The following is a 15,151-nucleotide window of genomic DNA, read 5'->3' as shown; positions in this document are numbered from 1 at the left end:
TTTAAATTTGCATAGCTTGTAATGCATAGCATGAGACGATTATAGCGTCGATGCATCCTTTCTTGCTCTTTTTGAATATCATGCAATATCTTCATGGTTCGTTCGTCACCTTTATTTGATGCTTCTTATGCTATTGTCATAATTTACAAAATATGATGAACTGGTATGTCTTTGTGATTTTGATGTCAAAATGTAGAAATAACCTTTTGACATGAGTTTCGAGAAAAAGGATTAATAATCAATGGTTTTAAACCTCTATGAAAAGACATGTGAAAAACGTTTAGAAATTATGGTTCTTTTACCCTACAGCAATCAAGTAAGGATCTTCTCGAATTAAATATATTTACTTATACATGTAAGATACAAGGAGGTACATAATATTATAGGGAGATAACTCTTAAAAATCAGTTGAACGTTTTAACAACTTTAACAACAATTGAGAATGGAAATGGGGAATGTGTCAAAGAGACAACAACCCGACCAAATAAAAAACAACAGCAGAGGGTCACTAACAGGTCTTCAATGTAGCGAGAAATTCCAGCACCCGGAGGCGTCCTTCAGCTGGCCCCTAAACAAATATATACTAGTCCAGTGATGATGAACGCCATACTAATTTCCAAATTGTACACAAGAAACTAAAATTAAAATAATACAAGACTAACAAAGGCAAGAGGCTCCTGACTTGGGACAGGCGCAAAAATACGGCGGGGTTAAACATGTTTGTGAGATCTCAACCCTCCCCCTATACCTCTAACCAATGTAGTAAAGTAAACGCATAACAATACGCACATTAAAATTCAGTTCAAGAGAAATCCGAGTCTGATGTCAGAAAATGTAACTAAAGAAAATAAACAAAATGACAATAATACATAAATAACAACATACTACTAGCAGTTAACTGACATACCAGCTCCAGACTTCAATTAAACTGACTGAAAGATTATGATTTCATCATATGAACATCAGGTACAATCCGTCCCGTTAGGGGTTTAGTATCATACCATCATAACATATATGAGAAGAACATAACCCGTGTCATGCCAACAACTGTTTTTAGAATAAATGTGTTTAGTTCCGATGCAAAGACCTTATCAGTGACTCAATATTAACGCCAAAATATGCAATCTTTAATGACTTGACAACTTTATCGTAATTATATCCCTTCTTAATAAGTCTATTCAAAGGTTTTGTAAGTTTCTGAGGTGAATACTGACACCTTTGTGCTTTATAAAGAATATTACCATAAAAAATTGGATGTGAAATACCTGAACGTATTAGAAGTCTGCATGTTGAGCTATATTTACGAATGATGTCTTTATACCGATGATAAAATTTAGTAAATGTTTTGACTAGTTTGTGATATCGAAAACCCTGGTGTAATAATTTTTCAGTAATACATAAATTTCTCTCGTTAAAATCGAAAACATTGTTACATACACGAGCGAATCGTACAAGTTGAGATATATAAACACCATAAGAAGGTGACAAGGGAACGTCACCATCTAAAAACGGATAATTAACGATAGGAAATGAAAAATCATCCCTTTTATCATAAATTTTAGTATTCAGCTTTCCATTAGTGATATAGATATCAAGATCGAGAAAAGGGCAGTGGTCATTGTTAGTATTAGCTTTATTTAAAGTAAGTTCAACAGGATAAATTTCATTAATATACATACTGAAGTCGTCATTATTGAGAGCCAAAATATCATCCAAATATCTAAAAGTATTACTAAATTTCTTTATCAGATGTTGTTTCGATGGGTCTTTGCTTATTTTTGTCATAAATTGTAACTCATAACAATACAAAAACAGGTCCGCAATAAGTGGTGCACAGTTAGTCCCCATTGGAATTTCGATAATCTGACGATATACGGAATCCCCAAAGCGAACAAAAATGTTATCTAGTAAAAATTCAAGGGCATATATAGTATCAAAGCATGTCCAATTAACATAGTTTTTTTGTTTATTGCTACTAAAAAATGACCTAAAAGAGTTTGAACATATATATTCACATTCTGATTTTTTGAATGCCCATTTAATTAGGTGTGTGATTTTTTTCTTAATGAGAATGTGAGGCAATGTAGTATACAGGGTAGAAAAATCAAAACTTCGTATTCATATTTAATTCGAGAAAATTATACAGAAATACTGAAGGTTAAAATTAAACACAATTCTTTAAACGTGTTTGTTTTTTATTAATCTGTTTTCAGGTACCTCATGTGGAATACATCCGTACGGTGACCTATAGTTGTTAATGTCTGTGTCATTTTGGTCTTTTGTGGATAGTTGTCTCATTGGCAATCACACCAGATCTTCTTTTTTATACAGTCAGTGTCGAGACGGATCAGATGACCGAGAAGATTTTCGTAAGGTGTGGCAAAACAGAATATCTATGCGTAGTAGCCTTGTGTAATTATTCGATTCGACTGTTTAATCAATTAATTAATTATTATGATTTAGCAAATATATTATTCACGGTGAAATACCTCCAAATCATAGTACGCCACATCCAGTTGCATACGAAAAATGGGTCGAAAAAATATTCCCTTGAATTTGTCAGTTTTAGCAAAATAATTCTACATTTTGTTGCTGTAAAAAAAAACAGATTCATAAACATATATCTTGGGTGTCTTGATGCATCAATTTTTTTTGTTAATTTAGTTCTTTTAAAGGATATTTTGAAAACTTGAGGTTACATTGTACATTTAACTAAAGCTTGATCAAATTGACGAAAGAGGGAGATTTTATTGGTTAACCTACTATGATGATCATTATCTTATATGCACTGCAATGGTGTTTACTGGACAGGATCAAACTTTACTATTGCCAAGTATATCTTTATTTGTTACAAAGAAAAGTTCCGTTATTTTTTTGGAAAAGTACAAATATTACAATAATAAATTGGGGGAAAACAAAACTGATACTACACCTGAACGCTCACCTTGTTGATCATTTTTTTGACAAGTATCATTCTTTAATAACTAATTTGAATTTTACCTAGTGAATAGACTATTTATAAAAATTTGCTTTATTTTTAGAAAAGTATGAATACATATTTTACACAAAAAAAAAATATTCCTTGTTAATCAATTCTTCTATAAAACTATTTAGAAAATATATCCGTATGTAACAATTCGGAAGAAATATGGAAAATAATTATATAAGGTAACGTCACGGTACTCAAATTGCACCTATTTAGCAAAAAACAGCAGCGGAAATCTCACAAGATTCCTAGAAACTAAACAATTTGTATTTTTATGATTTGATACTATGCATGTCTTTCAACATAGGTATAAATATTTAGATGTACACAACGCGTTCACATTTTTTAGGTAATATTGTTTGTCGAGGAAGCTGAGGTGCTCGGAGTAAAACACCGACATTCAAACTGCCTGTCCTTGCCATTTAAGATTCGAGTCAATCGCACCTGCTACTTGTAATTTGAAATATGTAAAAATCTAAGATTAACAAACACATTTAATTTATCAATATATAACTGTATTGTACAAAATTGTTTTCCTTTCTAGACCGACAACAACATAGTTGACTGATGAATCTAATAGTGGAGCATTGACAGCAGGCATGAGAACGCAACTTATCCGCAAACAAATTTATCTTAAAAAGACATCCTTAAACTCAATACTCTAAGTGGTTTAGCTCAGTGTCTTTTAAATTTTTAATTGATGAATCAGACATGTGCTCTACAACTTGTACAAACATTTGTTAAATATCAATAGAAGTTAAGGATGCCTAAATAAATACTCCGGCTGCTGTCAGTATTGACCAGTTCGACAAAGATTGGGTGAATAGGATTCGTTGTCTGGGTGATTGTTAAAGCTCATTGGAACGTACTAAATGAATTAGATAAACATACGATTATTGCATTTTTAGATTGGACTTTTATTATAGAATGAATGCATGTAGTTCATTCGGGGTACTTTATTTTACAGAATATCACTCAAAGGATACAATGTCAATTTGATATGTATGTTCTATGATAACTCTAGAAAACAAATTTGGTTGATCATAACAGTACACATTAGTGTGTCGTTAATACATTTTTTATTAATTCATATTTTCAATGAAATCCTTATTCTGTTAAAAAAAGTTGGTCGGATATAATATTGTGATCAGCGCACATCTAGTTATATTGAAGACCGATTTTATAGTTTTCGTCTGTTGAGTCCCTTCTATAATATCTTTAATTCTGTTAAGTCACTACTTTAAACAGAAAATACATCTAATATAAAAAAAGAAGATGTGGTATGATTGCCAACTGTCCACAAGCGACTAAAATGACACAGGCATTGACAACAATAGGTCACCGTACGGCCTTCAACAATGTGCAAAGCCCATACCACATAGTAAGCTATACAAGGCACCGATATGACAATGTACATGATGTAAAACAATTCAAACGAGAAAACTAACGGCCTTATTTGTATGAAGAAAAAAATGAACGATAAACAAATATGTAACACATAAACAAACGACAACCACTGAATTACAGGCTTCTGGCTTGGGACAGGCACATACATAAATAATGTTGCGGGGTTAAACATGTTATTGTTCGCTACTTTTTTCAATCTGTATAATAAATATTAATATTTGACAACGAACAAGATAACTACAGGGATTAAACTTTTTTATATATCTGTTACATGTATCTAAATATATTTGCCTGATTAAATTTATTCTTTAATTGGTGACAAGCTAATCATAAAAAAAGCCATTTACATTATGTGCCATTTTTTTCCATTTGTATCGCAATATCAGAGTAGTTTACTCCCATTCGTTCATAGCGAAAATGAAAATAGACCAGTAAATATGCAAGTTAATGTTATGTCAATATCATATGATAAAATATTATTTGATTTCATAATGTATTTTGCAATATTTATTTCATAGATAATGCTTTTGGAAAAATTTACTTTCATTTTCAAATTAAAACAAGCGTCCGGTTACAGGATTGCTATACAAAGGGAAAAAAAGCAATAATTATAAACTAAAAGTAACATATCACTGATATCGTGATAGGGCTACATAATGTGGATTTGATTAAAAAAAAAAAAAAAAAAAAAAAACACAATATGCTTAAATTACGAGGACAATCGTATCATACTGAAGTGAGAAAAAAAGGGTTGAAGCACTTCTAGCATGACTGTTTAAAATAAGTGTTAGTGATTACATCGTAAAGAGATAAATTGATTGGTCCATATTCATTTTCAGTATGGTTTAGATAAAAAGAAGAACTTAATCACTTTTTTTGAGATAAATAATGTATTTGTCTTGTAAGATGCAAATATAAAAAGCTTTTAAACAATCTGGTTGTCTCTCTTAAACGTCAACATCGTCATCTCTGTTGTAAGACTAGTATCAAGAAGAATGTCCCCTATCCGAATATCTCAAAAATAGTTTTTTTTTCTCTATTTTTAATTTTTGAAGAACGATTTCTGAAACGTTTAACCATTCTCTTGAAGTCGGGATAGTCGTCAAAAAGATAGGTTTCAAGTATTTCAGATTCTTCATGATTCGGTTCTGTAGCATTTTTACGGCAACTCCATTTCAAATGCAATTTTTTGGGATTTAAACAATAAAGATTGTCATGTTTGGTCATCAATCTCAAAGAAATATTTTAATCTGTTTTCGGGTAAAAATTATTGCATCCCATTAGTATGTGTTCATTTAAACGCGTAGCATATTTGCCGAGTATTCCAGAACACATGTTTCCAGGTGCAAAGGAATAAAATGGGAAAATATTTTCATTCTCTCCAAATTGCTCAAAAAAATATTCCTCATTACTGCTAGAAAATTGTTTGTTGGTTCCTTGTCAATTTTTTCTTTTGTATGGAGAGTCGTATATTTGTCTCCGTTTTGTTCCATCTGGATCTAAAAGTCTTCTCCGTGTTTGGATGGGTTTGGATGATTTAATAAGAAAACCAATCGATTAAACGATAAAGCCTCTATAAATACTCCATATTCCTATCAAGGATTTCCCATTCTCGCTCGAACTTTTGCGTTCCTACATGCTATTTCACTCTTTGACACTTTCATGGATATGACATACTGAGCTTTTATTTTCTCCAGGGTTCTATTCAGTTTCTTAGGAATACGCCAGCCAAGACCTGTTAAATGTCGTAAAGATTTGCAAAGGTCTTATTAATATTAGATGATTGTGTACTGTATCACAACGCAGTACTCTTTACTGTTTCAAACAAAAACAAATGAATATTGTTTTTCGTATAAAATAACAGAGGTCTTACCAAGAACTATGCATTTAAATAAAAGTAACAGTAGTATACCGGAGTTCAAATGTCATAAATCGATTACGAGAAAACAAATCTGGGTTACAAACTAAAACAAATTGTTCAGAGTCTAAAAACAGCTATCATAGTTATATACATGTAGAGTTAAAATGTCAATATAAATAAAATATATTCATCAATGCGCTTGTGTTATTTAACAGACTTTTAAATGTTTTATAACTTACTGGTTACTGTAAACATCTTCAATTATAAACTCCTAATGTATTATCACTGCTTACCCTTCCGGAGCACATAGGACCCCAGTTTTTGGTGGGGTTCGTGTTGCTTAGTCTTTAGTTTTCTATGTTGTGTCTTCTGTACTATTATTTGTCTGTTTGTTTTTTTATTTTTTAGCCATGGCATTGTCAATTTATTTTTAATGTATGAGTTTGACTATCCCTCTGATATATTTCACCCCTCTTTTAAACAAGTAAAACGTTTTCAGGTAATTTATTACTTGACGGCTGACTCACTCAAAAATGAATAAAGTATGAAGTATCTACTTACTCGAAACTTGAAATCAAGTAAGAAGAAGGAATGCCACTCTAAACACGGCACAGAGATTTAACTTATAGTATCGGTCGCAGTGGTAATGTGTCTAGAATTACAAATTATTCATTGTGTGAAGCAAACAAATAAATAACTGAAATCAAATTTGAAAAACTATATTTAAGAAATGTGCAAAATGTTTTATACAAATTTGTAATATTAATCGCTAGATGGTAGACAATTACTTTGCCATGTTAATAACACTATAGTTATATTGTAAAAATTAAACTACAACCAATTATTTTTCATTTGTTTACATACAATATCAGCTATATTTAAGATCGTGTGTTTTTGTTGATAGGTGTATAGTAGTATGTTTATCAAATACCAAGTATTGATTCTAATTGTAATATGACTAACTGTTATTTATATGTTCATACTAAATCATGTGTTTAAAGTACGTGATAGTGCACTCTGTAGTTTTGTTTGCATAATTGAATTAACCCTTTTACGCATTATTCTATACTGATTTTAATTTGTATGTAATGTGTAAGTATTTATAGGCATTTTATCAAATACTACTATAAGATAAAAACATATTCATACTTCATTCGTTGATAATTGTTTATTGTCACACTGATCTGTATTTGGAAATTTCATCTTCGTCCTTTTGTCTGTTGTGAATATTTGTCTCATTGGCAATTAAATCGAATCTTCATATCGTGATATCATTTTTAAAAGCAGCCGGTACAATTGCAGATAATAATACAATGTAACAAACATGGTCAACTAGCAGAAAATATAAATAGAATATCATTTTTATGGACAACATATAGTATGTAATTTCAGTTAATACATTGCGAATAAAGGTAATTGCGTGTTAACATTAAGCCAACAGCAACACATTATAATACATAAGTTAATTTCCACCAAATTTTAAAGAATATTGATTTTTGATTCTGTGACATTACTGTCCCCGATTTAGGGTAGTATTTATCGCTCACAACAATGTCAAATCCCGATACAATTTTTAAATGACCTAAGCCTAAAATTAGGTGGTTGTGTGTTAGTTGCTGTCATAAAAATATTGTTTATTACTTAGCATAATACGATATGAAATAAGAAAAGGAGTCATAATTGCAAATGAGACAACTATCCGCCAAATTCAAAATGAAAACAAAGCTATCATGCGTCCAAAACACTTTTCTGGCTTGCTCTTCATCAGGAACGCTCAAAGCCGAATATTTGAAGGCAAAGGATGTGCATGAACCAACCTAAGTGGAGAGTTATATGAAACAAGTGTTGAACTATAAATAATAGCCAATTACATCTAACTTTAACTTTTCCTGAAGGAGTTGAAACGGACAATTATTAATTTTTTTTATTTATATCAAGTTAGTACCAATGTACTGAATACTATCCTCGGGGACTAATAGAACCGTTGTCGACCCATGCTATATAAAATAAAAACAACACTTTATCAATTGTATGCGTTCAAAGCACTTTTCTTAAATCACCTTCTTCATACCTATATTAATTTGATATAAGCAGTTGTAGGTAATCGTACAGCCTTCAAATTTTAGAGAAAAAACAATACCATAAGGTCAGATATTTTTAGATAAGAAGGAGTGCTAGAAAAGTGTGACACAGTACCGACCTTGCGAGGGCTGTACAGCCAATTAAGGTCGTTAAAAACTTCCATCATCGTGACACAACCATTTTGAATATGTTTATCATTTAGCACAAATCTTTAAAAAATAATAGAAAATTTATTTTAATTTTATAGTTTTCTCGAAGTCTACTTTCATTTGCATTAAAATTGTATACCGTATTGTGTCTAGAAATTTACTGATGCTGAAATTATAGAGGTGACAATTTGTCCAAAAGTTTAACTATTGAAAGAATTTATGAAAATATTATGTGGAATAGATAAGCTGCATGAAACTATTAGTCATTTTATTTTTCTGCATTCATCATTTTACTGTGTTCTAACAAATGAAATTAGTTGGCTAAAGTGCATAGCGTTTGTTCATTGTTTAAAGCTGTACGATAACCTATTATTGTTTCAATCTACGTCATTTAGGCTCTGTTAGATATGCTTCTCAGTTTGCTATCATACGACAACTCATCGTTTCATGTACAAATATAGTTATCACAAAACGATTGAATTCGACACAATTATAAATATTATGACCATTGCTTTTTCCTTGTGTATTTTATTACTATTATTTAGGATAAAAACACGAGTGTCTATTTTGTTAGAACGCAGATTGAATGATCTTGATCTGAATATTTGCATTCGTTTTTTTTTTTGTCGAATCACCATTTGAACGTTTTGTCTATTTTTAGTTGAATGCTGTTATTTAATTCCATTAAAACGAACCATGGTAGGATGTTTCTATCTCGTTATTGTTCTTTGGTTTCTGTCGAAATGTTGTTCATCTCCTAAACCAATAATTTTAATTATTGTAAGATTTGTAAAAAGAGACAAAATAAAAGGAAAAAATGAAAGACAACTGCCATATTCCTGTCTAGGAAAATGCATTTTCCGAATTAAATTAATGGGTTAAACTTGGTTTTTATAGCTAGCTAGACATCCTACTTGTTTGACAGGGGTTTATATTTCCGTTATATTAAGTAAGCAACCCATACAGACTTGACATACAAGGTTAATGTGACAATGACAGGGATCCAGCAGCAAACACTGTGTAAACATACAACACCGACATACAACATTATTAACTACAAAATCAAGACAAACATACAAATAAATCAAACAATGGCGACAAAATATATAAATTTTATTTTTAAGTTATTCAAAGACAGAAGCGTACATATAAATCACTGTAATTTGTTGTATTTCTTTTTCAATATAGACACTTATATTTGGTAAGGTTTTGTAAATAAAGGCAACAGTAGTATACCGCTGTTCAAAACTCATAAATCCATGGACAAAAAACAAAATCGGGGTAACAAACTAAAACTGAGGGAAACACATTAAATATAAGAGATCAACGACACAACATTAAAATGTAACACACAAACACAGAACCAGACTAAGCATTAGACAAAATCCTTTGATAATAACAAATATAGCAAATATAACATCAAAACCAAATACATGAATTTGGGATAGATAAGTACCGTGACACGTCTTATAGCAATGTGAATTCACACTCAAAAATAAGAGAAAACAAACGACACAACGGAAACACAACGTTAAAATGTAACACACACAGAAACGAACTATAATATAACAATGCCCATCTTCCTGACTTGGTACAGGGCATTTTTAAAGGAAATATGGTGGGTTGAACCTGGTTTTGCGGCAAACCTCCCTCTTTTATGGCCATGTGAAATATAACATTAAAATGACAACACAACATTACAGGACTACAATATAAATAAATAGGAGAACACAATTGACAAAGAAACACACAAATAATAGCTAACAGAAGGCAACAAGTTTAAAAAAAATTATTACGCCAGAAGTGCATTTTGTCCACACAAGAGTCACCAGTGACGTCAGAAACAAAAGTTTGAAAGCCAAAACAAGTACAAAGTTGAACAGCATCGAGGACCAAAAGTTCAAAAAAGCTGTGCCAAAAACGGGGTTTTCTGTTAGGTACCAGATCATCCCTATTATTTAGAACAATTTATACTTTTGCAAACAGTAAATTTTATAAAATGCCTATACAAAAGATGTAAATGATAAAACTGAAGTATTAGCTATTTACAGGAAACAACCGAAATACATTACATAACTGGACAGTCTAAGACTCTGAGTAGAAATATTATCAAATATTTGCCATGAGTGATATGTCTTCGTGAATTTGGGGCGACGTCTTAGACATTTACAACCATATAAAAAAGATGTGGTATGATAGTCAATGAGACAGAGCTTCACAAGAGACCAAATAAACATATATAGGTCAATGTACGGCCTCAATAATAAGCGAAGTTCATAGAGCATAAAAAACTATAAAAGGCCCCGAAATGACAAATGCAAAACCCTTCAAACGAGAAATAAAACGGCCTAATTAATGTACAAAAAATAAACGATAAACAAATATTAAACACAGTCACGATTGACAACCACTGAATTACAGGCTCCTTATTTCGGACAGGCACAAACATATAGACTGTGTTGGGGTTAAAAATGTTAGCGGGATCCCACCAATCATCTTCCTAACCTGAGACAGTGCTGTTACAGTACAAAATAAGAACGAACTATTGAAATGCATGTTTTTTTTTTCTATATTTACTCATATTTTGATAACAAAATCAACTCAAATTGATATTTCAAATCATTTTAACTAATACTTGCTTAAGATATGTATGCCTATATTATTTTATCTTAACAATGACCATTTGGACAACATTTGTCCTGTTTCTTCTATTTTGGTTAATAAGCGATTTATCGCAAATTTTGACACAAATGTTTGATAGTCCGATCAGATAATAAATATCATTTAAATTGCTGTAATTTATCAGTATGATTATCACTTACGTCATATTTTTGATAATGCTAATACAGAACATGATGTTATTCTGTGCATAAATACTATTGTTTTTATTCAGTTCAATAGTTAAAAAAACCCTGTCATATAGGTAAGAACCATATAAAATAAAATTGAGCTTGTTTACATGAAAATGAGTGTTTTGATTAATACATTTCTTTCATAGCAGAGTGGTGCAGATGTATGTTTGTAAATATTATCATTGTTATATTTTCTTTTGTTAATTTGACATATTGTTGTTATATATTTACGCTATTTCGTAATATATTATTGCAGATACACCCTTTCAAAGTTCGCATCAATACGTATACTCTTCCAAGCATGACGAAAATATTCTGTTCGCGTTGTAATACAAATACAGATTCAGAAATAGTTAAAGTTGGTGAGAAGAAGACACCTGATGGGAAGATAGTGAATAACATAAGATGGCGATGTGTCAAATGCAAAAGATTTAGGTGAAGATAATGCATGTTTGAATTTTGAACAGTACTGTCAATAGTGATCACATTTTAAGTACTATCTTTTAACATGTCGTTATAATTGTAATATGAGGTATATCATTTCAAAACATTAGAATCATATATTCTTAATGTCTAATGGATCGATATATTATTATGCTTGTAAGATGCATCTCACTTCAAAAATAAATTAAGATAAAACTTATAAACAGTAAAAAGGAATTCAATCAAAACAGCATGTGTCAAATATTCATTTGAAATGGGGTATAGGTTTGTTAATAAATCTTGAGATTCTATTTCTTTTAAATTTATTGAAATGCAAAACAAAGAAAAGAGTTGGGCTGTTTATTTAATTTTTCTTGTTCGGTTATTGTCTCTTTAACACATTCCCAATTTCCATTCTCAATTTTACTAAGATAAGGGTTATTGATTCCACAAAAGTATATTAATATATCGAATTGCACGTTTGCAGATGTTAATGGCGGATTAGTCTACCGAATATCAATATGATTTCTAATTTCCAAAAACTGCAACATACCCTTCTTCTGAAATCTTATATTCAACATTTGTTCAATATAAAGAATGCAGCCAAATCCACAAATGCTACGCGTTTTATGTATTATCTTTTATCAAATAATGTTCAATAGATCATAATCCCCTTTTAAGCATAAACTGTATAGTAATTAAACTTTCTTAATAGCAATTGTCATATCATTTATCATAAGTATTTTCTTATTAAAAAATTGCTGTGAGAAAATTTATCATTTAGATGGTACTATATACCTTCTGAAACATATACAAAAGATTTTTCAAACAATTTTAACTTTTGGATGCTAGAATAAGAAGACATGCTCTAAAATTTCAATTTCGTCAGTTCAGACACGTCTCTTAATCAAAACGGCATAAAACATTTTATCATATCCTTAAAAATTTACTAGTATGTCATTGTTTATTATATGAAAAAGATACCTATTATAAAGAATGTATAATGAATAAACAATTATTAAATGATCCAATTTCTCTGAACATTTTATTGTTCTTACCTATTATCCTTGTAATGGTTTGATATTTAACGTTATATGTTTAAGAAAAGAAATCGTGTTAAAAAGAAAACAATATTCCAAAACACTCCAAGATTTATTATTTACAGACAGTCATTAGTATAAACAAGATTTTATATGAAAGAAAAAAACAACGGTGTTAGAAAACGGGCACACCCTGGAACTTAATATAAAATTATTTGGAAAAAAATTAAGATATGCATATTTTTTCTTGCGTGTCTCCTTTTTATACTGAGTAAAACATATAAAAAAGTACAAAATAATGTTTTGAGTTTTATCATCGTTATAATTTTTCTACCTGTGTGTTTGTGTATCTTTATGATCACTAGTGCTATGTAATAAGTGCAGTATTGACAAATTATGTGATTAACAATCAATTATTACAAAAACAATATTGTTATATTATTTTAGAAACTTTTTTTAAATTATAGAAATAAATAGCTTTCATATGAAACTTTGATAACTGGTTATCCAATATCTTTGATCCCTTTTGATGTGATCAGTTATTCAGTGTTCATTATAGGTTTGAGATTTTGTAAATATTATGACCCTGAGAATCACTAATTGTCGAGAGGTAAATCTGATATATACTATAACAGTAGAATTGGTAACATTGGGGTTTTCAGAAATTTATTTCTTACCTAGGAGCGCTTTTATTCGTAAGGCACTACTTTTCTGATAATTGTTCGTAAATCTAAACAATGATTTATAGTTTGATTGATCGATTGTTGGTTGGTTAACGTCAAGTAGCAAATATCTCATGCATGTTTAGGACGACAACGATGAATGCAGTAGGTCGGTCCTGTAATAGGGGACAAATGTCGGGGATATTAGGATTGCTACTGCAAAATGAAGAAACATTGGATAAGGACGGAATTTTGCCATGCAACATCCCGCTTATGGCCCCCAACAAGTTGTTACAAGGAATATCAACGTGCAATGATTTGAACAATGAAATTTTGAAAATAATCATTTATTTTCTTATGATACCAATGAAAATAGACATACCAGGTAAACGATGAATTACCTTTCAAGTAAATGTAACACATTGAATGCGTGCAAGATCAATTTTATCGAAATTATTTACAAATGTTAAAGATATGTTAAATACAATTTTGCCAATCTTTCGTATGATGCTAAACAAATACACTAATTTCGACAGCAGTTTGTGATATGTTCTGCTCTTCATAATAAAAACATAAAAATCCGTTCTTAGACACAAAAATGTGTCAAAATAAGGAATATCATGTTCATCGGTGCCAATTAAACTGAAAAAAAATTACATTATGCTCCTGTTATCTACAAAAATACTCCCTGATAATAATAGTTTTACACAATGTGGATCAATCCATGACACAATATGACACAAAATCCGTACAGTTTTTATATCAAAATATATATAAATTTGAAAAAGTAAAATCAACGAAAACGTGGCCATGTGACTCCAACAAGAGGTCAACTTTTAAAAATGATCAATTGAAATATGATATAATTTCTTTAAAAAATGATAAGTATGTCATTTTTTCTTTTTACCTTATTGTATAAACTACTTATTCAATATTTAAGGATTTGAGCATGGGTGCAATCTGGGTACGTCTCAAACAGAATCATGGATCGTGTAAAGGTCGGTTCACACCCGGTTTTTTTATGATTCGATATAGATCTAAAATTGCGTTGATGGAACTTTATAATGAATAAAGCATTTGTAAAGATACATTTACCAAATAAACACAGAATATAAAACTATTGTCTGGATCATGATTACAAGTTGGGGTAAAAGCCGTCAAAACATGTGCAATGTGGGTACCTTCAGGTTAGCTGATTAAACAGCAAAAGATTCGCTCGTTGTTTGAGATTATACGTAGACCTAGATAAACTTACAATCAAGTTTTCTCTGGTCTCTGGTTTTTATTATAACATACACATTGTTTATGATTTTGCTTCAAACATTTATTTTGTCTATCTCTTACACTCCTTCGAGGTCATAGAAATGTTTAAGTATTGATAGCTCACAACCATCTGTTTTATACAAACTATACATGTATAGACTGGATTCATCTTTTTTAAAGATTTAACTTATTCCTGAAATGAATGTGTGTTCTTCCTTTGGATTTGTTCACCTTTAAGAATATTTCAAAACAGGTGGAATGTCAATGTATTTTTGTTTGTTTTATCACGTTTTGTAAACAAAGACAATAATGTAGGTATGATAATGACAGTTTTGTACTTATATTAAAAGCAAACAAATTCAATACTACAAAAACTGACAACATATCTAACAGTGATCATGAAATTGAGATATTTTGCATGTTTTA

At 30.4% G+C, this 15,151-nt stretch overlaps 1 long non-coding RNA gene across 1 annotated transcript; it reads left to right on the top strand.

Moving 5' to 3' along the window:
- Window positions 1-11,312: 11,312 nt before the first annotated feature.
- Window positions 11,313-13,299, top strand: LOC143075809 (uncharacterized). Its single transcript, XR_012978424.1, has 2 exons — window positions 11,313-11,408; window positions 11,594-13,299. It is a non-coding gene; the product is annotated as an uncharacterized LOC143075809 (long non-coding RNA).
- The last annotated feature ends 1,852 nt before the right edge of the window (window positions 13,300-15,151 follow it).

The sequence above is a fragment of the Mytilus galloprovincialis genome, chromosome 5 (genome assembly GCF_965363235.1).
Source record: "Mytilus galloprovincialis chromosome 5, xbMytGall1.hap1.1, whole genome shotgun sequence".
In the NCBI taxonomy this organism is placed as follows: Eukaryota; Metazoa; Mollusca; class Bivalvia; order Mytilida; family Mytilidae; genus Mytilus; species Mytilus galloprovincialis.
Note: the sequence above shows the minus strand (reverse complement) of the source record. Positions and strands in the feature narration are given on the sequence as shown.